General features: G+C 39.2%; 1 protein-coding gene across 1 annotated transcript in view; it reads right to left on the bottom strand.

Moving 5' to 3' along the window:
• LOC150091167 (putative polypeptide N-acetylgalactosaminyltransferase 9) overlaps window positions 1-20,601 on the bottom strand; it is an 886,865-nt gene extending 866,264 nt beyond the window's left edge. Inside the window, exon 1 of the mRNA XM_090374539.1 lies at window positions 20,430-20,601. The gene's annotated coding sequence lies outside the window, so the exon portion shown is untranslated. The remainder of the gene's footprint in view (window positions 1-20,429) is intronic.
• Between the last annotated feature and the right edge of the window lie 5,316 nt (window positions 20,602-25,917).

Here is a 25,917-nt window from a genome sequence, read left to right as displayed (position 1 = left end):
TCATAAGCCATGATCCCAAAGAATTAGAGGAAAATCTTAATCAGTTATGCAGAGTTAGTAAGGATTTCGGACTAAAGATGAATATGGTTAAAAAAGAGTAATGATGAACATGTATGCCACAGAAAGGGATATAATGATTGAAGGAGCAATAATTGAAAAGGTGGATTCATATACTTATCTTGGACAAGTCATTAGCTGTAATAATGATAATTGGCTGGTAGTCAAGAGAAGAATAAATGTTGGATGGATAGCATTCAGGAAATATAGTCACGTACTGAGAAGCAATGTCCCAATTTGTCTGAAACGTAAAATAATGAACCAATGTATACTCCCCACCATGACATCGAAGTAAAACTTGGGCACTCACCAAAAGAATGGGAGAGAAGCTGAAAACCACAGAGCGAACGAATTATATAAAGAATCAGACTGTTAGATGAGGAAAAAAAAAAAAAAAAAACACATGGATTAGACAGCAAACTCAAGTAAAGGTCATTTTTATCAAAACTAAAACGGTGTTTGGCGGGACACAACTCGAAGACATGACATATGAACCAAGTAAATAGCAGAATGGTACCCAACAGGAGCTAGAAGAAAACCTGGAAGACAAAGGCGGAGATAGACAGATAAAATTCATGAGTTCTTGTGTAGTAAATGGATGGCCATTGCACAAAACAGAAGAAACTGGAAAGTTGCCGGAGAGGCCTTCATCCTGCAGTGGATTGAAAATGGCTCCTGATGAAGAAATTACACTAAGTGGTTACTTCGACAGGTACACGTACCTGATAGCGAGTAGATCCTCCTTTAACCCTGAGAACAGCCTGGATTCGTGGTGGCATGGACTCGACAAGGTATCGAAATTATGCAACAGAGATACTAATCAACATGAAGAGGAATGCCACAGCAGTGGCATTTTGCTCCTCGTTGACTCAATTACCTCCCACAGTTATCACAAAATGGCTGGTTGCGGATGCTTACTGCGAAGAGCTCGTTCTACGTCTTCCCACAAGTGCTTGATTCGATTAAGATCTGATGACGCCACTGCAGCAGGATGAATTCACCCTCATGTTCTTGGAACCCATTCTGCACAATTCTGGCCTGTGACATTATGCGACCAGTCAACTTATGACATCAGGAAATTTTGTCACATACTATGACATTCAGGAAATATGCTCAACTGGTATTAAGAAAATATGATGAATTGTGTCCCCCAAGAAACGCTCCCCAACCCACCGCCAACTACCAACTTGTATTGTTGACCCGGTCGAATGGATCCATGAACTCAAGCCATTTTCAACCTCGCATCAGCGTGAAACAGCAGGAACGGGGATTCATCAGACCAAGAAACGTTTTGCCAATCCTCCATTCTCAAATTTTGTGATCCTTTTTGCTGGCAGGGGTGGAATCTGGTTTGATCGTCAGCAGCAATACCCCATTCGTGACTGGTAAAAGACGAGTTGTGCATTCTGAAATACAACTTTGACTACCACACTCTTGTACATTGTTGCTAGCTGACTGACTACAGCCTTTCTGTTACCCTGAACAAGTAGTCAGCCTCCTCCGGCTTCTCGCATCAATGACCTGTTTTCAGCCATGGGTTTGCCGTTGGCTGGATATTGTTTGGTTACTGGACCACCCAAGACACAATCGAACGTGAAAACTGAAGAACAATTGCAGTTTTCGAGATACTCATACTAGTTGTCTGGCCCTAACTATGCAACGTTGATCGTCGCTTAAATCTTTGGTCTTTCTCGCATTGAATTACTAACTCAGTCCCTATGTATCTGCCCATCATTCTTACATTGCATGGTACTAGCACAGGCAACGCCATCACTGAAGGAGAGCTCTGTTCATGAAAAAGGTAGGGTACCGAATAAAGGGACCACAGATTATAATATCGATTAAATCACATAGAAAAGTGGTAACCTCATAAGCTCACACTAATAATATCATTAAAAATAAATAATACTATAAAAATAAATAATACTAGATTAAACGCGATTCTATTGAAATTAGAGTCTTAACACGGAATTGAAAAAACACGCCTGGATATTGCTATTGATTAAAAAACTGAATCACGCATAGGATCGGTCAATCAGTCACTTCTAAAATCTCCTCTCAAGTTCTGCTGTTCTACTTTTCTGCGCTACACTTACCCCCTTTTTTTTTTTTTTCTACTCCGAAACTAGGTTATCGTTTTCGGAAGGAAAGGGATGTTCATCTACGATTAGCATCCGTTTTCATCATTCTCTGGCAGACTACCAGACTTATTCCTCTGGAGCGCCATTTTCCGTTCTCTTTCGCGCAAATTGTTTCTCAAATTCGTGTCGTCAAGTCTGAATGTATTCTGCCAACATCTGTAACTCAACCGACTTAAACTAGAAAAGCAAAGAAACCGAACTATCTTCGTTCTGTTGTTCTACTTTAATTGTTTCATTCGTCCTTTCACTGTTTCACAAGAATGTTTCGTCCCCAGACAGCTCATTTCCGAAAACCACTTTCCATGGCTTTTAATTTGTTCTTCCGGGCCGTCAACTGCACGGATCAAAACAAAGCCACGGTTGTAAAGAAGAGTTCCCGAATAAATTTTATTCTGATTCGTAACGTTCTTATGGCATGAACTGCAGCTTCCTTCTTTGTTTTGCGTAGAAGAAGCATTTTCTGAAGTCTCTAAAAATTCCAGGATCCCTAAAAAGCTTAGCGCCAGAAAGCAGCAACATTTTTCAGCAAGAAACGACTCGGTGGAGTCAAATTAATCCTCAAACAGCGCGTGCCATTGTTCAGTCGAATTTCCCAAACGGTTACGTTTATTCAACGCTACCAGCTGTATCCGTAAACCACTCTGGTTAACATCAGTGTTTGAGGAAATTAATTACGAAGTAGCGCTGGAATTTAACGAAACGAGTGGCTGCCTACGAACACGCGATTTATGAAGCTTCGTATATTTTGCAGAGTAATATGACTAGTGGTCTGGAGCTAACCAGCATATCTGAACTACACGATCTAAAAACGAAGGAAGCAAAACCACTTCGAAGACTTCTTGAACAATGTGCTGTTCACTGATGAAGATAAAACAGGTAACGAGAACCGTCTTAAAACATTAAATGGGCTCTTCTACGATTTCTGGGCGTCTCTTCTTTCAAGGGATTCTCCACCGAGGCCCATCAACGAAGTATTAGCATATCGCATTTCTTAAAACCACTGCTCTTGAGTCTCAATTGAAAATTACATTTCATAGTTGGCCTCACCCGCATTATATTCATGTGGAAACAACGTTGTAGGAATTAGAGTGCAAAAAAAAAAAAAAAAAAAAAGTTCAGAGTGGATCTAAAGAAAATTGCTGCGTAAATCCCTCCTGTGAAGGAGTTTTTAATATTATTATTTATTAGACTTTCTATCTCAATCTTGAAAATTCCTCTGACCCAAATGGCTATTAAGTTTCCTCGGAGTATATACAGAAATTTGTTTTTATTTATTCTACTTCTACTTCCATGGCGGAAATGGGGTTTCCAATCATTGTTATGTTTCATATATTTATTTTCCCTTTGGATACTCTTCATCATATAACCGGTCCTAAGTACTGCAAATAATACAGCGCTATTGTTAAGTTCTGAAGTGTTCTCTGAAATTTCTTCGTCCGATATTGTCAACTGCTCGTGTTATCAGTTTCAAGACTTTTACGCTGCAACATACACTTCTTTTCCTTCTTTGTCTCTTGCACATTCGTCACTCCCTCCATCTTAACTACTTCATATACTATTCACACCTCATAAACCTTTGAAATATCTGATGCGTCAGCTTATGAATAAAATCGAATGATACCGTAAAATTGTACTGAAAATCTAAAAACACGATGCCTAAAGAAACCATGCTGAAGGATATCAGAATATGAAAAAACAGCTGCAATTTATAGTAATCCACTAAGGGTGCACGTAACAAGGCCCTCTTCGAATATTGCATACCATGACGTCTTAGCATGACCTGTCGTTTACATTGTAAAAGGCAGACATCAAAGCGTTAATCAAATTCCTCAGTTGCACGCAGTTTTTCAACTTCAAAGTGAATGTCGCTTAGAATTCAATCCCCATTGACACGTATTGTTTGGACTGCAAATCTGAACTGAGCGTTTATAATTTCGGTGGCCATCATTTTCGAACCACCAGCAAGAAACAAATATTAAATTCTGTACCAGGTACATAATGTGTCCTACCGCTATCATATTTAACGTGTTTTACATTTAAGAGTCATCGGCAGGCGTTAAAAACGTTTTAATTTTCAGATATTAATAAAATTCACGGATAATAATATAACAATGTTTTTATTTTATTAATAATAATTACAAATCGGTTAGTGAAAGTATTGTTCTGTGATGACTAAAGTAGGATATATAATTTTTACATTGAAGACATTTTAGTTCACGACGAAATACACCATCTATAGTTGTTCCATTACGCTTAGTATTTATCGAAAGATCTGGTGGCGTGTCCAAGTTGAAGAATGTTTTTCATAAATGTGCACAACTCTTTTCCAGCTTCAGAGTTTAATCGTAAAGAAAAAAATTACATTCAATCTGAAAACACCAGGTGACTTGAAACCAGATGCGTTTTCGAATTAACGCATTTCCCAGTTTCCGAATGTTTTTTATATCTTAAAACATTAATATTTCTGTTTCTAAATTCCTTAGCTTCCCAACGATATACTATAGTCCACATTATCCCGTTTATTACGTGAGAAAATTCCCTTGATCACTTGTTCATATTTTCCACTATCCTGTAAAAATATTGCAATTTTCAGAGGTTTCAAAGTTTTTCCTCTAGTATAGAGCTAAGATGAAACTCCGTGCAAAATTTCATTAAATTTGGTCCAGTAGAAGATAAATTATTGTTGCCATCATACAAGTATGATTGCAACAATGCAAGTTACAATAATTCGCTTCTGGCGGAAGCCGAAGATGACGTCGCTTCCGTAACGCTTTTCGCATGACGGTTTTTCGTTACACAATTTTTGGAATAACGCCAGTAAAAACGTTTTTAACGTCAAAATTACCAGTCGAAATAAAAACACACGAGATTGAATACCTAGGATAACCTTTGCATATAAAACTTTAAATAGATTCAATGATAAGGAAATAATGTATAATTAAACTTAAACAATTTAATCGGAAGTTCAAATATAAGTGAGGAGAGAAAAGAAAAAGATTTATCCCGATATACCACACATATAAAAAATCAAAAACCCATTAGTAATCTTCTAAATGTGGAGGAATTCAGGCAGTCGCATGGAGGTAAAAGAATTGGCTCAAATCATTACGAAATCTCTCGCTCCCATAAGTTCTGGCGGTTAATGGTCCCAAACAAGAAATTACCTTTAAGCCTTACCCTCTCTCTCTGTCTAAACAGCCATTTTTTTTTTTTTTTTTTTTTTTCCACCATGACTTCCATCAAATCTTTTTGTAGCCAAATGAATTTTCTAGAAGTACCCACAGAAAATTTTTCTAATGAGAACGAAGCTAATTTTCAAGAAGAGGAGAGTAAACAATGTCAATAACCCGCAAAATATAAAGCTCGTTTATTATAAATGTTTTGAATATAAATATTCATTCATCGATTGATAATTTAAATCCAGTTTATCGAGGTAGAGCTTTCACTCGAGGATTTCGTCGATTTTTGTCCAACAAAAATCCAAGTTTCTGGTCATTAAGTTTCCGAAATTGGTTTTATTTATTTAGTTTCATTACATTACTCGATCTAATGAAACATCATAATTAAATTACTCGGTGGAAACCCAAGAGACCACAAAGGTCGCCCTACAAAGTAAACAAATTACACGATTAACAACTAATTAAAATAATTTGAATTATATTTGCTCTTTCATTCCTTGGAAGCAAGATTAACATTTTCTCCATTCCTTAATAAGAATTTAATAGTCGACGTGGGGTAAATTTATTGAGGTTAAGGGACGTAAGAACGTCTTTTTCCTCGGACGCTTTATGCTCTTTGGATATTTATTTGTTTGTGGTCGCGCTTTGTCAGTAAATGAAGATACTAATTTTTATCTTGTCTTAATTTTTATGTTTCCTTTAGGATAACTCTGTTATGGTGCCTGGCCACAGAGAATATGAAAGATTTATCTTCATATGGTCAGCCAGTGTGAATAATATGAAATCTAAGATTTTTTCTTCATTCACTTTATGTCTGTTTGCCATCTATTGTTTCAACAGATACAGCATATTGCCTACATTAGGAGCATCTTTCTTTTGTGATTAATTTATACGTTAGTAATGCTGTGGCCCCATGGTAAAAGGACCAAGTTTTTGTGCAGCCTGCTCTGGGGATTGTGTGATTTTACGAGGCACTTCCTTTAACCACTTTATCAATTGGTATTCTATTGTACCGTTTTTATGTAGCAAAGAAATATAGCAAAGCATGGCATCGTGACATGGTCTTGCTGTTCCCATTACTTCTTTTACTGCCTGCAGGATTTGTGAAGTTTTCTTATCGTCTTCGATATGTTTCCAGTAGATTATTATTATTATCATTTTATTTCCGCATCAGTGGGCACCCTTGGAGAACAGCCCGGCTCGGCTAGAAGGGTGTACACTATGCAGATTTCAGTTGATTGGAATTGCAAGAGATCAAAACAGATTGAAAATACGCAACAAAATAAAAATCAATAAATAAAATAATAAAATATAAATTATAAATAAATAACAAACAATAAAAAACACAATGGTGAATCCAGAGAATATAATGCTTATTGTTCATGTTTATATTATGGTCTCATTAAATGCAAAACTAAGGTAAATGAGCCACACAAAGATCGTCCAGGATTATAAACAAGCTTTATTATTAATTTGTAATCAAAACACTGCTTTGATACAGTATATTATGTAGTTTATACCCCTTTACCACCAATACAAAACAGATTTGGCGCATGTTTCTAATAAAATTCACTTGACCACTTTAAGAAAACTTTGATTCCAAATAGTAGCTTTCTTAGTTAACATATTCAACGACTGCCAAACATCGTTGTAACTTTTTTCCAAGGTGTATCAATCAAATTCTACGAGTCACCAACATTTAAGGAAGTTTGCGATGCAGTCGTCCAGACGTAGGGAGAAATGCGGATGCAAAAGTCACTTAAGCAGAAAATTCTAAACCTGGCTTCACGCAGTTTCCCCTCCATCAGCCTGGTGATACGTCCCTTGACACTCATTTGTTTCAGTCCAGTGCTTAAGTCGCTTGTGACGGGGAGAAAATGCTCGGCAGGAATGACAACAACAACGCCATGAACAAGACAAAGAAAAAAAGCAAACTGTCCAAAATACGCATACCGTGAGTGCATCTTTCGTATTTATGTTATATTTTCAGATTTAATTATTTCCCCCTTCATGGAATACCCAACAACACGTACCAACAACAGTCAAACATAACTTGTTTAGTATCTTCTTTTACAGGCTTTTAATGCAGCTTTTAAATGCTCAATAAAAACATTCCGGAGTTAGCGTTACCCCATTACAACATGCATGACAAGATTCTATGAGAAGTAAAGAAAAGAACATCGTTTTAATCGCGCTTTTACATCCCTTAATATCAAGCGAGCAACGCTAAGGCACTGCAGTATGGGACAAAACAAAGTGAAAGCCAGAGGTTGTTCAGAATAATCTTTACCCATCCTGAAACTCTGGCTTCCCATCTACGAACAAAGTGGAGTCTAGCAGTTTCTTGTAGTTCGGGTTTGCACCCGATACAGTTTTGTTCAGACATTGTTACTGACTGTGGCCCCGTGGACTGCGTTGCACATCCTAATCGTGGAGCCGGTAACAGGGTTCTGCCGGTATTGCCACAATGGGTTTCTTACGTCATTGTGGGAACGTTACGTTTTATATTCGTGGAGTTTGGACCAGCCTCTCCAAACGGAGACAAGTGACAGCGCATACTCACGAAGCTTCCAGCAAGTGCTGCGAATCAAACAGGCAAAATGAAAAACTGAGACCCGTGATAACCGACATTTTACACGAAATTCGACTGCGCTCGATCTGTTGTAGGCTGCCGATCAAACGTCAGTCATTTACATCTCATTTTCTCACAATACTGATGTGCACAAGTGGCAGTTTATGTTTAGTTCTCTACTCGAGCGTGACTAGAGTAGCTGACGGTCGCTAACTTTTTTTCTTCGTTCAATAGTCATAGTAAAAAATGCAGTCAGACAAAATACCATAACTATTTAATATAATTAAAGATTACCTGGCATTCATTTGTGGAAAGTCGCGTTTCGCATTAATTTTTCCACTGAATGTAATTAAGTAACTCAAATTATTCTAAATTTGATTAAATCAACGTCATTTCGTTTACTTCCATTATATTTTGGCTTTATTACTTTTTTCAATAATTGTAATACTGACGGAGTGCAGTTGCCTCTAACTGTCAATATCACAAGCCAGCTAAGAGAGGCAGACGACATGTCATCGAACTGGCAACCTGCCAACCGACGAAAGACAACCGACGTTTAGTGCAAGGCGTCGGTTTTCAAGGTCTCGTATTTTCAAGTTTCCCCAAAGATTTCACCTTTTCTTGAAACAAAATGCATTCCTAAAAGATGCCTGCTTCAGCAAAAAGGACAACAAGCTCAAGAAAAATAAAAGGAGTTTCCCTTTGAAATTAAGAAAAAATAACACACACTGACACGGCCCCTTAGGGGGCAGAGGAGTTTTATTTTATTTTATTTTATTTTATTAATAAAAAGATACACAACAGGTAACCATTAACAGTGTATCTGAGATCAGATCAATAATATGAAATCCAACAGGACGATAAACATTGATATAGATTCAAACAATAAAAGCATATGTACAAAAGAGGATTGTATTAAGTTAAGTGACCGGTAAAACAAGTAATAATTAATCCGTTAGAGAATAGAAAAATAATATAACAAATAATAAGCTACAATAATTAGATGTGAGCTAGTCACTTTGAAGTTTAAGTGAAGAGGCAAACTTGTGGATGGAGTTCATCAGTGATTGGGAGTTGTCAAAGAAGTCAATGCGAGAGTCATTTGCTGATTTGCTGATTCTGTTCAGTGGACTGAACTTCATTAAGTCCGTGTTGGCAGAGTCAAGGCGAAACGGTGTAAGGTTCCTGACTTGTCTACAGGGAGCATTGAAGTTTATTTTACTCAGGATATCAGATGCTTCATAAATTCCAGTGATTACTTTGGCTAGGAGGGCGATGTCAGCAGTAACTCTTCTAGTGCACAGAGGCCTTAGATGAAAGTAATCACACAGCGATTCATAATACACTGAGTGATAGAATAGAGGATTGCGGTACGTAAGGTAACGGATAAAGTTTTTTTGGACTGCTTCAATTTTGTTAGTTAAAGTCTTTGTGTGAGGATTCCAGATGGGTGAACTGAATTCAAGGATTGGCAGTACAATAGTTTTATAAAGGATAACCGCATATCTGTAGTTTTTGAACTTGTATGTGTTCCGTTTGATGAATCCCAGTGTTTTGAATGCTTTGCTGGTGATTTTAAGGACATGGGCATCGAATTTAGCACTGCTGGAAAAGAGAATCCCTAAGTCGTTAACTTGGTCACACCTTTCGATGATCACAGAGTTAATACTATACTCCGTATTCATTAGTTGTGGAGATCTGCAAGATGAGAAAGAGATAACTTTGCACTTCGAGGGGTTAGCAGACAAGCCATTCAGAGATAGCCACAGAGAGAATTTATTGAGAGCACATTGAAGTTGTTGAGAATCGGTAGTCTCCTTCACTGCTGAGTAGATCTTAAGATCATCTGCATAGAGAGCAACTTGAACATTGGAGGTGTAGATGAAAGAGGGAAGATCATTTACGAAAACAATGAAGAGAAGAGGACCTAAGGGAGAGCCTTGTGGTACTCCGCTTAGTGGTATAAAACAGTCTGAGTTCACTTGATCGATGATAACGCTCAAGGAACGATGCGTAATATAGCTGCGTAGCCATGAGAGCAAAGGGTCACGGATGCCATACAGCTTAAGTTTTTCCAGAAGTTGTTCGTGCGGGACTTTATCAAATGCCTTAGATATGTCTGTGTAGACTGCATCAACTTGTAGGTGGTTATCAAGAGCTTCAGAGGTGTATTGCCAGAAAGGAAGTAAATTTGTGACTACTGACTTGCCACTGCAGAAACCATGTTGATTCTGATCGATAAAAGGCTTGAAGAATTCGAAGAGATGTTTGTGCACTGCTGTGTCGAAGAGTTTAGCCAGGCTGTTTTGCAAGGTTATGGGTCTGTAATCGCATACGTCATTTTTATCACCTTTTTTGAAAATAGGAACTATATTGACCTGCTTAAAGTGATTAGGATACTTCCCCAGCCTGAGAGACAGGTTGAAGATCCTCAGTATGAGGGGTTTCAATGTAGTGACAGTCCTTTTCCAAAATAGGCCTGGAATGTCATCTGGGCCTCTAGTATAGTCATTTTTCATGCTTTTTAATGCCGAGTTTAAATCTTCATCAGTGATAAAGAGATTAATGAGGATATCATCTTTAACAGGTGTGAAGTCAGGAAATGAGGCAGGTCTCAATGTATCATTTGTTTGAATTCTAGAAAAGTGTTTGGCAAACTCTTGAGCAATACTGAATTCGTCAGATAAGAGAATTCCATCTGCGTTACGGAGTTGTAACTTTCTACTGGTTATGTTCTTATGCTTCATGAAATTCCAGAATGGTTTGATATCTCTGTGAGTAAGCAGACTATCCTGAACTGACTCTGTATACATGTTGTAGGAGTTTAATATGAGAGTTTTCAATTCTTTGCGGAGTTGGCTGAATATTTCATAGTATTGACTGTCACCTGTTTGCTTATATTTGTTTCTGTAGAATTCTTTGGATTTAATTTTACGTATTAGTTCACTATTATACCAGTGCGGGTAGGTAGAGCGTGCGGTAAGATGGGATCGAGGAACAATGTCAGATATAACTGAATGGACACAGTTAATCAGGTTGTTGGTGAGCACATCGATGTCATCCATAGCGTCAGCGAGCTGCTTGTCTACGTTTCTTAGAGCTAGGTTGAGCAGAGGCCAGTCAGCCTTTCTGAAATTGAATCGAGGAGTACGGGAGCTGCATTTGAAGTTATGAGAAGTCACTGTGATGTCAAAAGTAATTGGTGAATGATCCGAGTGAAATATGGGGTTGTCGGTGTGAACATCGAGTGAAATATGGGGTTGTCGGTGAGTTCACAACGCAACTGCTTACAGCAAGTCAATAAACCAGCTACAGTTAATAATGAGCTGTGCTTCGTTGTTATTTCTCCTACATCTCACTGAAAAAGAGGAGCGTCCCTAACATATCCTAATTATAACATAGGCTTCTGTACCCTAGCGTAGTAGTCAAGCGCTAGGGTACAAAATACACGTGTTTGAGTGATTGTGCTTCAAGCCACGTAATTACTGAATACGGTGATGTTTTTATATTCTTGCCATCTTGTAATTCTTCTGACCTTATGTGGTCGTTTCAGAGTACTAACAGAAAATTTGGTGAAATCCTGAACACGGTGCCCCTTTGAAAATCACCTTCCTAACCTGCTATGGTTAGCGTTAGTTAGGATGTTTATCCCACCCTTGCCGCTGTTTTAAAATTGGGAACTCGTTTTCCTATTTTAAAACAGCTGGAATGGGGGGAATAAACACCCCAAGACCATGGCAGGCTGAAGGTGCACCATGTTCTGGAGTATAGCGGAAAATTTTATTTAAGGTTATTAATTACTACGTGTTTTAGCTTGGGCCCAAACTTAATACGCACGCACTAAGTTTGGTTCCAAATACGATAAAATGGACATGATTTTTTTACTTTTCAGCTGCCGTCGGTAATATCTCTATTCCTGAACCGATTTAAATCCTAAAATTACTTCTTCACAAAAAAGCAGCACTAAACATTCTAATCAACACCATAGAAAAAGAGGGATATCACGGTGGTGCACATAGAAAAGAACGCATCCTTCGACATCTTCAGCTCTAAATGGGAGTAATTGTGTCCTTGCGGACAATTTTTTGTGTAAGGATCATAGAATGCTGGAGTCCAATCAGTAAAATACAGCAACCTGGGCACTATGTTACAAGGAAAAGCAAACAAATCAGCTGACGAACAAGAAAAAGAAAAAAGCATTCTAGTTCGCATCAACGGAACCGAAGTTCAGAAGTTTCGTTCTGACATCGATTTGGGATTTAAATGGAATGACTGACTCTTTCACCCCATATTTCGAATACATCCGAAAGGAAACCTACTCAACAAGCAACGCTTAATGGCATTGTAAATTAAAAATTAGTGATTCGATATTTTCAGAAACGTGCAATTCCTCTTGCCGTACATACATTGCAGATTTGGTCCTCAGACATGAGCTCCGATTTAGAAGCTTTTCTTTGGCCTTGAGAATTCCTCTTGAAATGGCCATCGCACACAAAAACCTTTTACCATTTCAAGAACTATCTTATTATTATGACAAATCAGGTTATCACCTTTAGGTTCACCCTGTACAGCGTGGTTGGATATGAAGGTGTACCTCTAACCGAGAAAACAAAACCATGCTTTAGAAACAAATTGTGATAACTGAAAACCTCTCAATGTCCTCCCAGCTGATAACAAGACTATATACTCTATTCTACTCACTGGACCACAGGCACCAATAGCGAACCCCAGAAGGCTTACAGGTGCAGATGGTACTTTCGGATATTATGCGGAGATTCTTCTCCGCAACACATTCAAACTTTTCACCGACTTACTTATCGATCCAGAACTCTGTTTACTGTTAGCAGGTGTGCGCAGAGTCAGGTGGTCTACCTTTAAATGTAGATGTAGCGCTGATTCATGCAGAATGGGTAATAAAATTATGGATAAAAGGCTTAAATGCTTCGTTAATACTTTAGTAATCTCATGATCACGAAGAAGATTGCGTACAATAACTGAAACAGGTTAAATAAGTAACAGGTAATAATGCAAGGATCTATTCCGCAATAAAATGTATAAATAATTATGCAGAAACCGAGCACACATTTAATATTATAACCTCACTGTTAATGTTTACAATCTATCCCCCTCCACATTTCTCCTCAGCTTTCAAAGCTTCCATGTGTCAGCTGAGAACGCAGATAATAAGTATCTAACTCCATTTAGAACTTTTAAACAAGAAAATGATCATAAACTGAAACTTTACTCAAAGAGTAAACTGGAACAGCAATGGAAACCTCTTTGTAACACGTGGCACCAGGCAACATCTCCATAGCAACGCATTCGTCCAATGAGAAGCGGAGTTGCTATGGAGATTCTGTACTGTATATGACATTTCATATTTTTAATCTTGTATATTATATATATTTCGTATTTTATAAACCAAGTGAAGACGGGGGGGGGGGGGATTAATCATTATTTATCCTTTCCTGATTGTTATAATAATACGCTGATGTGGTCGATTTATTCCAATCACGTGGAAAATATTTCAGAACCAAAGAATTTCTTGAACTTGAAATACAACTCTTATATTTGAAATTTGTAACATGAGTACTTTGGGAAAATGAACATTCATTCACTTAAGGACTTATTTTCGAAGAAGCTAATCTGGTTTGCTTAAGCGAGGTACATTTGTATTGCCGATTATTAATATTTTTCATTTCACGAACTGTTAGTTAAATCCCAAAAAACTATTCAGCACGAATTAAAAAGTCTCTGAAAGAAAAAAAAAAAAAAAAACTGCTCGAGACCGTCTACCAGATGGTAAATACATCACAGCACAGACGAAGTTATGGGAATTAAATCTAGTTTGTGAATAGTTCAAGAATCTCTCGTGGGCAAATAAATAATTAACTGGCGGCTCGCAATTAGCAAGAGGGGGGGAGGAGGAGGGGATGCTAATCGCTCTTTCTTCCACATGTCAACTTGTGGTTACGTCACAGAATCCCTGGCTTGCCTCGTTAGCAATTAACGTACATTTTCCTCCGCGCAAAGTGCTTATGAACTTCAGGGTGGGCATGGGATCGCCACAGGATCAGCGAGACACTTCCGCCTTATTTCGACAATTGCTCGGTGACAAATGCAACAACTGATTGATTCGCGAACAAAAAGATTCTTTGTATCACCTTGCACCTGCAAAAGACTTAACTGAAAAACCAGTCGAAACCTGTTCCCGCTGCAAGTGGGGGAAGGGAGGGGTCACTTTAAGACACGTGAAAGACTAACCGCGCCTACGCTGGTTTACCAGCATTAAGATTTAACTGCATCGGGTTTTTGCGACGTGCACGAGGCAAGTGCTCAACAAAGCGAGTCCGTGCAGATCAGAAGAGAAAGGTAAATAGACGCCACTAGGCGCAAGGAGAATTCGAAGGTCGGAGAGACGGAAAAAAAAAAAAAAAAAAAGGCAAAGAAACAAACTGTTGCGTAGAGTTATTGGAGTGCATCCACGCGATGATAATCCACCCGGCCATTTTTGGAACCGGAGTTACATTCAGTCGTCGGCACTACTTTGCCAACCTCGCTGATGCTTCCACCACCTGCAAGAGCCTTGGCCTACTGGGAAAGACCTCACGAGTATGCTGCACGTGAAGCGCGCTCTCTCACACAGACAACGCGCAGTGTCCTTCGCTGAGACGCACTTTCTGAAGGTCTGACACGAAAGGGCCCCTCCGAACAATGAAGGATGAGCCGGTTCACGGATGGAGGGAGAGAGAGAAATTCAGCGGAGCGGTGGGGCAGTTAACAATACCGAGGCCGCCTTCATATTTTTATTACCGCCTTCAACCAGGCCTCTCACGAGGATGGCTTAACGGATTTCACACGTACAGAGCCTACTGCAGATCTACTCTTTCTTTCTGGAGAAAGAAACGTTAAGAAATCCAAAAACGGGGTTACTTTACTGCAGGATAGTGTTGGGGGGTATAAATCCATTACGGGGGTGAATAATAGCGATCTGGGCAGCCCTATTTTTGACATTTCGAAAGTTCACTGGCTATGACACACTGAGATCAGGCTGCGTAAGACAATTGAAACAATCCGAAGGGGATCTGGCTTATTGAAGGTCATACAGGGACTTCTCAAATGCCTTTGTGATGCTTCAAATGAACAACAGCAGAATGGACTTTGCGATGCTTCAAATGCCATCCAATGAACAACAGCCGAATGGCTCGTGTGTGTTATGGGGTTAGCAGAATGGATTAAGCACGGAAGCAGTGCTTTTTCATTTTCCAAGTCTGTAATGTTTGGAAAATCCTCTAACATTCACGGGGTCCTACATACCTCGGACTCTGTAGGCTTTGTTTCTTGACCAACAAAGACGGACAATGGAAGAGCATCTGAAATTTTTCAACCCCCTTCTCTGGGTTTCGATCCCTTCTACTTAACTTTAACGGTCCCAATGAGCTTGATATAGAAGGGACCCGTAATTGTGACGTTTATTCATTTAAAAATGGACCCAAAATACATTTAAAAATTCATTTTGCAATCTTTTGTCCAGAGGAACAAAACAGTAAGATATAATCAATTTCACCACCATTAACCGATGAAGATCGCTGTCCATTTTGTTTCATGAATTATTACATCGCCTTTCTCGGAAAAAAGGAATTCAAACAATATGGAGGTCAGGGAAAGAGGACAGAAACATCCTCCCCTCCAAGCGCAATGTGCCATATCCAAATAGTTGCTCAGGGGGTTGATCAGTACTAAATCTTTCGTACTTTGCCATGTCGTTAAGTAGAAAGAATTCACATAATCTACACTGTGTTTTTAAAATTAGTTTTAAAATTTTTGCGTTACATGCAGTGTAACGCAAAAATTCTCCCTCCAAAGGAAAGAAAAAAAAAAAAACCTTGCAAACCGAACTACTTTTCTTAGCAACTCTTGTTTATCGTATATTAATATTCAAAAAACAATTAAAAATACAAAATTCTCAGAGTCCGGTTTTAATAAATTAATATACGACTCCCTCGCAGCAGAAATGAAGAGTAGAAAAGAAGTCAGAAGCACACTTTCCCTCCCAAGTGCCAGTGGCATTTATACTGCGCTTTTGCAGTGAATGCAACAGTCAGTGCGGGTTGAGAACGGAATCTATTCAAGAAACTCCCTCGGTGGCGATAATACAAAAATTTACTGCAAAAATATATAAGGAATTAGAGCAAAGAATGTCCTGAAAGTGGCCGCACACTCTGAGAAAGTCGTCAGCATTTACAAAGGGTGGTCACGAGCCCTGTGCGCTCTTTCCTTCTTTTAGTTGGCTTCGGTGGTAGCGCTATTCTTCGTGGCCCCGTGACTGATATTTTTTGTTCTAATAAGTAAATTTACAGTTTATTTTCGCGCCATAGCCACTGAGGAAGGTTCCAAGACAGAAAGCGGAACGTATAGTTGTTTATTAATTATCTCCTGTTAAAATTATTTCCAAAGAATGCACGCAAACAGACTTTCTTTCATAATTATCATTTTAGCTTTTATCAGTTAGCCTTCCAACAATTACTTCAGATCATTATAAACCTAAATATTGGTAATATGGGGACTCCACTGCGCTTATTGAAAAATAAATAAATAAATACTAATGGACAAGGACCTAATACTAAAATAGAAACTGATTCGTTAAAATATAATGATGGTGCGGATTTGAGAGTACCAAAACTAATCGCAAAACATTACAATATTTTAAGGTGAAAAAAAGTTAGTAAAATAACTCCCGATCATATATGAGAAATACAACTTTAGCGTGCGTGTGTTGGGGGAAGAGAAGGGAAGGGATCTGATTAGCATCCACAACTTTTGCAGCCATTTCTGAGCAGAAGCCAGCAGGTTTTCTTTTGCATTTTGCAAAATTGGATTATTTCACCCACAGCGTTGATTTAGCGGCAACCCTTCCGAAACCGACTAACTCTGCCACGATGCGAAAACTGTCCACAAGTGTTCCATGCGAGGAAGAACAGCGATCCTCCTCTCAGGAGAAGACACTAACGTTGATTAACGTTGCTTTGGCAACAGACTAATTCATTACACTATCGGGTAGTTAAGTTCTGAAGAAGCGCTACGTCTCTAAAAACATGTTTGCGAGGAAGTAAAGATGTTAGAAGATGGTTAAATTTAGATAAACCTTTACAAAAGCAAGGAATAAATAATGGCGATGTCAAACACAAAACGACAAAAAAAAAAAAAGTACGCCTTCAAAAATTTACCTTTTAGTGTATGAGCCAGTCCGTTGCCAAAACAACGATAATCACGTGGAACGTCTTCTGAGAGGAGGAGTATACTGCACGAACCATGAAAAAATGCCAACGTTAGATCCCACATAAAAAAGCGTAACCTATAGGTGGTTGCAATTTATATCTCTGCGCGAGAGATATAAATTGCGGACCATTACCAGTTCGTAGGTCAGCTGCTATAGTTGATGGAATGGAAGTACCTGCATTTCGCTGCTTTTTTTTTTTTTCTTCTTTTGCCTAAGAAAAGGCGACATTAAGATTTAAGATGTCCATCCTACTGTCGTTAGAGCAGACAGAGAAAAAAAAAAGTTCTAAAAATTCTTTCGCTACAAAAAAGTTAATTCCCCCATTTGTTTCAGACAGCATGAAGTCATTCATGTCGCATTCAGTCCATCAAGGCCCAGACGAAAGCCTTAAAAATCGACAAGGAGCTTTCTCTTAAGGTGGTCTTTTTTTTTTTATTGATTGCGATATTGGACTCCTAAGTCAGTAATTAATCTCGAGCATTTTTGAAGAAGCCCGAATAGTATAAGTTAGGAATCCTGGGCAGTTTGACTAATACTCAACCCCGAGTGTGTATGTGTAATCCACACTGCCAAGTAACTGCAGCCAAATGAACGTTACATTAGGAGCTGAATTATAAATCTTCTGAGCTCCAGTTTTTGCTAATTAGTCCTTATTAGTAGTACACCAAGAAAGAATGAAAAGAAGCGATTTTTCTTCTTCTTCTGAAAGTGAATGGGATTACACGAATAATAAAAAATAAAAAGATTTCAACTTCGTGGAACAGTAGGTGGCACTACTGAAGCAGAGACACTATTAAAGACACCACAGAGCGTATCACATTCCTCGACCAGGAATTTATTATACACCTCCGTCTAAGTCTTCTACACGTAGCAGTCTCGTGTGAATTTAAATTCTTAAAAATAAACCTTCTATTTATACTCCGAGCCGGCAACGTAAGATCAAAGAAGATTGCAAGAAAGAGAATAAAAGAACACTTCCATATTTTCTATAAAGAGCTACAAAAGAGAAGTTTAAGCGAAGAGTAAAATAAAAATAACTGTGGCCACTACGACCATGAAGGATCTGTAAATTGCGAACGTTCTATGGTCGGTTTGTTTGTTCTGCGGAATAAAAATCTACTTCGCAAGAAAGGAACCCTGCGGCCACGGCACGATTGATTCGACACCATTAAAGTTCTTTGGAGATCGTGATAGGGCTCGAAAATAAGTGCTATCAGCGATTAGAACCGCTATGATATCCCTCTCCCCCAATACATAACGAGTCAAAAGTTAAACCCACACCAAGGCTGAGTCAAAAAAAATCATCCATCACCCCCTACAGTAAAATCCTTCTGATTTCGGATTCTAAGCCACCTTTCCTTGATCAATACTAAATTAGAGTTAAAATGATATAGTTTTTGGATTGGTAAAAGCAAAATTTATATTTCTTTCGTTGTTAAAATAAAATTAAGAATTAATGCAGAATTTAAAAAAATTGCAAAGTAACAAAAGAATTTATAGTTAACGATTTTTTTTTATTTCATGGTCATTTGGCCTGGTTTTTTAAGACCAGTTTAAAGAGGATACAGATTATAATGCCTTGTTAGAACGAATAATTAAAGTTTGGCACACAGAGAAGTAAGAATCGTGTTCTCACACACCCTCCCTTGTCCATGTGCGAAATCATGTTGCGGGTCAGCCATGCAAATTGTTTCTGAACATTGCAAGCAACCCACGCGCTGAGTCAGATAGTCGGGAATGCCAATTTAAATAGCACACCCAAAGCTAGAAACCCACAGCAACAGTTGAAAACCCAGCATGCCAAAACAAAAAAAAAAAGCATTTCAACTGGAAATAGGGATAGAAATTAGCCAACTGAAAGCGATCACTAGCTCTCCCCCCCCCACTCTAAAGACGTATATTTACACGCAAAATCCTCTCGAACATTAGCTGGTGTTCCAGGTTAAAATCAGCAATGGGCAGTGTCCGGAATCTGCTTCAGAGAAGACTGAAATATGAGAAGTTCATAAGATTAAAGCGTACTTGGTTGGCCAAGTGTCAGATGAATCCTAAAATATCGCATTTTCCCCAGGGCTTCAGTTTACTCCGCTTTGACTGTAGGATACCGAAACGAGCTGTTAATGCGTGTCAGCACTTGTGCTCGTGCAGCTCCCAGTTGAGCCATTAATAACTCGATATCCTCCTCACCTACAGCTCAGTTACATTAAGGTTTAATAAAATGTCACGTGCAAATACGGTTATCAAACGCGGCAGAAAGGCTACAACGAAACTATCAAATATTACAATAACGAGCATTACAAAGTATCGCGCGTGATAAATGCCAAGCGGCATCAGATGGCACCGATCTCTTTAAAACATTGTCCCCTATCTTCATCAGATGTCAAAATGTCCATGGATGGCGTGATTAATCTCCGAAATGCTTACAACGCTGTTTACCAAAGCCAAACAGTGATAACAATTAAGTAATTTCCACCGAGTTCGGTGGATGCAATGGCATTTTTTTTAATAAAAAAAAAACGAAGTCATTAATCAGGGCTTCTCCAATAATTGCCACCGTAACGAGCCCAAATATCAGTCACGTTCATCTAACAATTTTTGTACTTATAAAATACCCTAAAAAAAACAACTCTTTTTTACAATTTCCAACCACTTTTATTTACTGTTTCTAATTTCAAGTGGTGGCTCGATCAGCTTGAGGAAAGGACACATCTCACTCACCCTTCATTATTCTAAGCTAGCGATGCCATCCAAACGAATATGACAGAAACAGACAATAACGATGGGCACTTCTCGCCACATGCAGAAGACAAGGCCTAACTTCCATTGTTAAGTGCAAGCAGCGTGGTTTTAAATAACTTCCCCGGGCTCGTCAAAGCGGAGACGAGAACCGGTTACCTGCTGATCTGCCTCAACTAAAAACTGCGACAAAAACATATTGTCGGCTACTTTCGGTTTTATTCGTGCTGGAGGTCACCGATTCGATCACGCCAGAGGCATTGAGAAACTGGCCTGCCGAATACCGCCAACCAAGGCCGACGGAACGTGTACCCTTGACCCGGACAACAAGCGATGACGCCAAGCCAACAGCCGCGCGCCGGAGGTGAACATCGAGCCAGCGAGGGCCAACCAACGCAAGCTGGTGCTGCACGACCGCACGGTTGAAGTTTAACGAACAAAAATTAAGCAGAAATGGGACTTACCGCTAACTCCAGCCAGCGTCAGTATTCCGCTCCATTGTCTGCTTGTCGGTCTTGATATCTACACAACACTCGCGACACTCAGAGGTTAGTTTCCATCCCGGCAAGTAACAAAATAACGCGGACGTGTGGAACTGCCTAGACTTTCACTTCACTCGGTCGCCACATCTAGTTGTTTGTTTAACGTTTGCTGAGACACCCAAGCTCGGCTTACAACTTCCGTTCATTTCGCCGCCTAGTGGCCGACAGCGCAGATCCAATCGATAAGTGCTGCCCTCGTACGGGAAGTGAGAGAGGTACTGCAAGATTGGGGCATTTCTCGCCTCTCTTCAACCGATACTTTTAAGTAGTTTTTGATCCGACAAATGCTGAAAAGAAAAATGTTAAATGTAAACAAACGAACAGCGCAGTAAGCAGCAATCTCTCAAAGAGCATCGCGTTCAATTATTTAGAAATACCTTAGAAAGATTAATAATATTTTATTAATTAGCTGTTTTATTATTAATTTATTTTAATAATAAAATTATTATTAATTGTTTATTATCATTTCGTACGTGCTTGGCTGTCGTTTGGATGAAAAGCGACAAGGAATGAACCAAACCAAATATGAACTTTAATTTATAAGAGCCAGAACGCAGTTGGCTGCTCTCTGGCTACTGAGAAGAATAATCAAAGTGTATATCATCAACGCAGAAGTGAAGAGTAAATCTAAATAGACTTGATGCGCACTCATTAACAGATTTTATTAATTTACAAACTAATCAGAAATCGCAGAGAATACAAACAAATCGTTCTTTGGAGTAAATTTCTGATCAACTGGAACTCAATCCTATTGAACATCTTTGGGATGAGCTGGAAAGGGCTGTTCGCTGGAGGCCTACACCTCAGTCGAATCTCAAGGAACTCCGTGACACACTCATGCCTGCACGGTACTCCATTCCTGCACAACGTTTTCAGCATCTTGTTCAATCCATGCCTAGACGAATTCAGGCTGTTTTCAAGATAAAGGAGGCTCAACACGCTACTAGGTAGGTGTACCTAACGAAGTGGCAGCACAGTGTATATATATATATCACTTTTCTCGCAATACAGATTATTAAGCAGTAGTCTAAATAGGCGTCCGCATTCCACTAAATCTCACCTCGGCGACACAAGACAATATTGGTGCTTTACTGGTGTTTTTCCTCCTGCGTGGAATTTTACTCATATTCAGCCAATTCCAAAAAAAAAAAAAAAAAAAAAAAATTACACATCCTATGTGCCCAATTGTCGTCCCGCTGCGCTTGGAGAGCGCACCTAAAAAAAAAAAAAAAAAAAAAACCATCGAGCTTCTTGAAGGGCCCAAAGACTCGCTTGGTAAGATCGGCAAAAGGAGAAAAGACTAAACATGTGGGTTGCAGCTTGAAAACCAGGCACCTTAGAGGAGATTTTATTGAGGTGTTTAAGGCTCTGAGAGGCAAAAGTAAAATGAATGAGGACGAAATTTTCACGGTTATAAATGATTCATAAATTCAAATTACGGGGGGAGATGTTTAGACTGGATTGCAGGAAGTTTTATTTTAGCCAGCGAGTTAAAAATTACTGGAATAAGATAGCCACATGGGCGGTTGGGGCTGACAGTTGGGGAAAATTCAGAGTTCAGCTAGATAGTTACCTACGGGAAAAACCTGTGAACTAGCACATCCAGTGCAAGGGAAACAGACAAACCTGATCAGAAAGAAATGCCAGCTCATGGCACGAACTGAGCAAAGGACCGAACCGTAACTGGAACCAGCAAATTCCATCGGAACTGGCCATAGATCAGCAACTCTCTGTGACAAAGGCACAGAGAATAAGGAAAAGCCAACAGCCTTTTTTTTTTTTTTTTTCTTCACTCCTGAAAGAATCTGATCACTGCACTTGATATGGATCCCAGAATTGACACCTCTACTACCTGGACAGGATTTGGCCAACGGTGACAAAACCACCGGACTTGACATTTATCAACACAGACCTTCACTGACTTGACTAAACTGGATAGGACCTGGTCCCATGAGTGATATCCCAAATTGGAACTCCAATATGACTGAAGACCAATCACAGCTTGCTGCTAGCCATCTTGGCTCTCAAACCATGCTCCCTTGCGTGGTCCTATCTTTTCCCCTCCCCCCTTTGCCACTCCTCGCTTCGCCTGGTGAGCAGGCCTGCCCCACTGATTATCTGGGGTCGCCTTCTCTATCGTCCCCATATTTCTGTCTTTTCCCCTAACCTTCCGTCTCTTTCCCACTCTACCTAATACGCTAGCGTATACCCCACATAAATTGAAAAATTTAATAACGATTAAATTTAATTGCGTTCACACTAAACTCATTTGGCATTTCTATTCAATTTTCTCAACCCCCACCGAGTGAGAATTTTTTTTTTTTTTTTTTTAGATCCTTGCCACTGAAATCTCAGGAAATTAGGTGGCAGGACCTGCCAGAATAAATATCTAAATAGAGTACTAGTGTACTCGGTCTGCCTCCACGAGGCATAGCGTGGACAACGTTGGGCTCCAGCAGGAGTGTAGCGGCTAAATGGCCAGAAGAACAACGATACACAAACACTACACTCATACAATATCCATACACTTTAAATCTCTGACCTTCCCAGTGAACTTGTACATCTACAACGAAAGCAACGCAGAGATGGGTGAAACCCCTGGTGCCGTTTGAAATGAGTAGTTTGTGTATTTCCTTTTCTTTTATTATTTATTTTATTATTATTTTTTTTTACTTTATTTATTATTATTTTTTTTTATGAAACCCCCAAACACGAAAGGTATCAAAACCTATAGTACTTAATACCGCGCATGGGTTGAAGGAGAAGTATGGGGGGGGGGGTGCCGGAAACTTTGCTCTAGAGACTAAACATGGGTTTCACCACTTCAAGCCTCAAATAAGCAAAGGGCCGATGCAGCGTAAGCCTTAGGCTTCCTTGCACCGTATGGCCATTACTAATACAATTTCAATTCTTTCCACATTAATGACGAAATGTGACAGCAACCATAAACTTTTCCATCTGATTAACGATCTTCAATATGATAACATCCAGCCATAGCCTTTGTGATGACAGCACGCTACATTCCATCTTCGTTTGAGAAATCCTATTCCACACAAAGAGCTACAACTTCTCGTATACCCATTAACCATTCCATAACTCGTAACGGGCGGATAATTCTCAAGTGTGGAGAAACAAAATTGCAAACTTCAGTCTTAAATCTCAGTCCACTCTTATTTCTTGCAAAAACCAGTCCGTTGCTGCCGTGCTCAGTTTCAAAACGCTCAGATTTCTAGACAAGATGACATATCATTCATGGGAATGAGAATGGCTTTTAAATTTTATTTGCAGTAAGCGTTTGAGTGGCCGTTAGTGGTCAAATGTGACGGTATGTATGCACTTTTGACCATAGTTCAAGGTCATATGATAATTAAAATCCTTGATATTCATGTGCTCTTTCTCTCTCTCTCTTGTGAACTCCTGTGACCTTATGTGCCCAGAGTATAAACAAAAAATTTATTTATTATTATATCAGAAATATCTCTCCTTCTGCATCGAAACAGGTAGGTGTTTTTTCCTTGTGCTTATACAACAGCATGAGCCAAAAAAAAAAAAAAAAAAAAAATATATATATATATTCCCAGTTCACCTGTTGTCTATCCCGTCAAACAGTTTGCCTGTTTGACGGGATGGATAATATAAAGGAAGAACGTTACATTTTTTTCCCTTTAATTTATTCAAACTATCCATTTCCACTACAACAGATGAAGTTTGTATCAACCGCCCGCTGGCTGAAGGCAAACTTTCGCACATCTGTGCAAAATCCATCGAAATCAAGGATGGATTTTGCACAAAAATCCATTAAAATTGAGGAAGGATGGTTGCAGGAACTATCTTTCCTCAATTCGAATTTATGTCCGCTCGTGCGTAGACTGATCAAAAGGAAGAATCCCATTAGAATTGAGCTTGCTCAATCTATTCAAAGCCTTAAACACCTCACTAAAATCACCTCGCAGGTGTCTAGTCTCCAGTTGCTGCAATTTGCAGAATTAAAACCTTTCTTGGTAAGAGCACCCCTTTGTTCTCCTCGCCAATCGCCGTGCCCTTCTCTGCACCAGCTCTAGCAGCAATACAGAATACCTCCGGAAGCGATTTAACACCCTACGCTGGAGAGCGCAGCAACACCGACTTCATTCCAACGATGCCGCAACCACTACCAAATATCTTCAAACCACTGTTTATCCGGTTATTTTATACGCTGCTAAAATTTGGGCATCTGCGTCGCCTTCACTTCAAAAACCGGAGTTCTCGTGTGAATACTGGGCCACAAATAAGCATCGCCGACCCCCTCAATTGAGAACAACTGACATGGATGAGCAGCTAAATGTACCCAGGCTCCCGAGGTTAATTGACAGCAGGCATTTAATGACTACATTAAAAATATACATAGGAGTCATAAACGCCCCAAACATCTGGGATTTCTGTCTGTAGTACAATCCTCTACCATCCTTGAGGTCAGACCCCACACTAATCCTCAAATACAACCGGTTGAAACTGTGTAGTTGGTTCCTACCTGTCCAGGCACTCCCCAAAATTCAGGCACTGTTCCGTCTTGGAGTCAACCTCCAGAAAATTGCTACCGACTACAAATACTGTCACATGTTCCTCGAGTGGATTACATCTGTGGAACTGGGATAAATTCCTCCAAACTAGATTACGACGTTCAGTTCCTCTTTATATTTTCCTATTATTATAATTTAATTTTTACATGTTTAATTTTGTGTAACTCATAATTTCCCATGTAACCGTAATTTTTGCCAATTTAATCACATGTATAATGTAAAACTCCTGGCCATGTCGCTGTGATGAGAATTGCTGTCACGTACATGTACCGCACTTAGCAGCAATAAAGAAGTGTAATACATCCTTCAAAAAAATAAAAAATAAAAATTAAGCCACATACCTGTATGCAATGCTCAAAATGTGGGCTGACCATTTTTTTACACAATGGGATAATCACCTCCTTATCCCTACTAGTCATATTCTTGTATATCATTCACAAAATCCCATTAGCTGTCCTGGCACAGCCTGTCTACACTGTCAGAGAACTTTATATCTGACTGCATAATTACTCCCCGCCCCCCCAGGTTTTTTTCATTTTCCATTACGGTAAGTGTAGGACCACACAGTTGGTATGTTAATTGGGATTACTGCTACCCATATGATGTACCTTTCATTTGTTAATGTTAACCTTCAAATGCCATTTCTCAGCCCATCTGTCTTATTTTTCTAGATCTTCTTATAGTAGCTTACCTTGATTACTGTCATTAATCACCTTTGTATCATCTGCAAACTTAGACATTAAAGCTGATATACTTGCATCGATATCATTCCCGTACAATGGGCCCAGCACCGAACCCTGGGGAAATCCACATTAATGTGGATTTTGATAACAGCGTCCATTGATAACCAC

The sequence above is a fragment of the Mastigoproctus giganteus genome, chromosome 1 (assembly GCF_048544385.1).
Source record: "Mastigoproctus giganteus isolate SK-2022 chromosome 1, ASM4854438v1, whole genome shotgun sequence".
Classification (NCBI taxonomy): domain Eukaryota; kingdom Metazoa; phylum Arthropoda; class Arachnida; order Uropygi; family Thelyphonidae; genus Mastigoproctus; species Mastigoproctus giganteus.
Note: the sequence above shows the minus strand (reverse complement) of the source record. Positions and strands in the feature narration are given on the sequence as shown.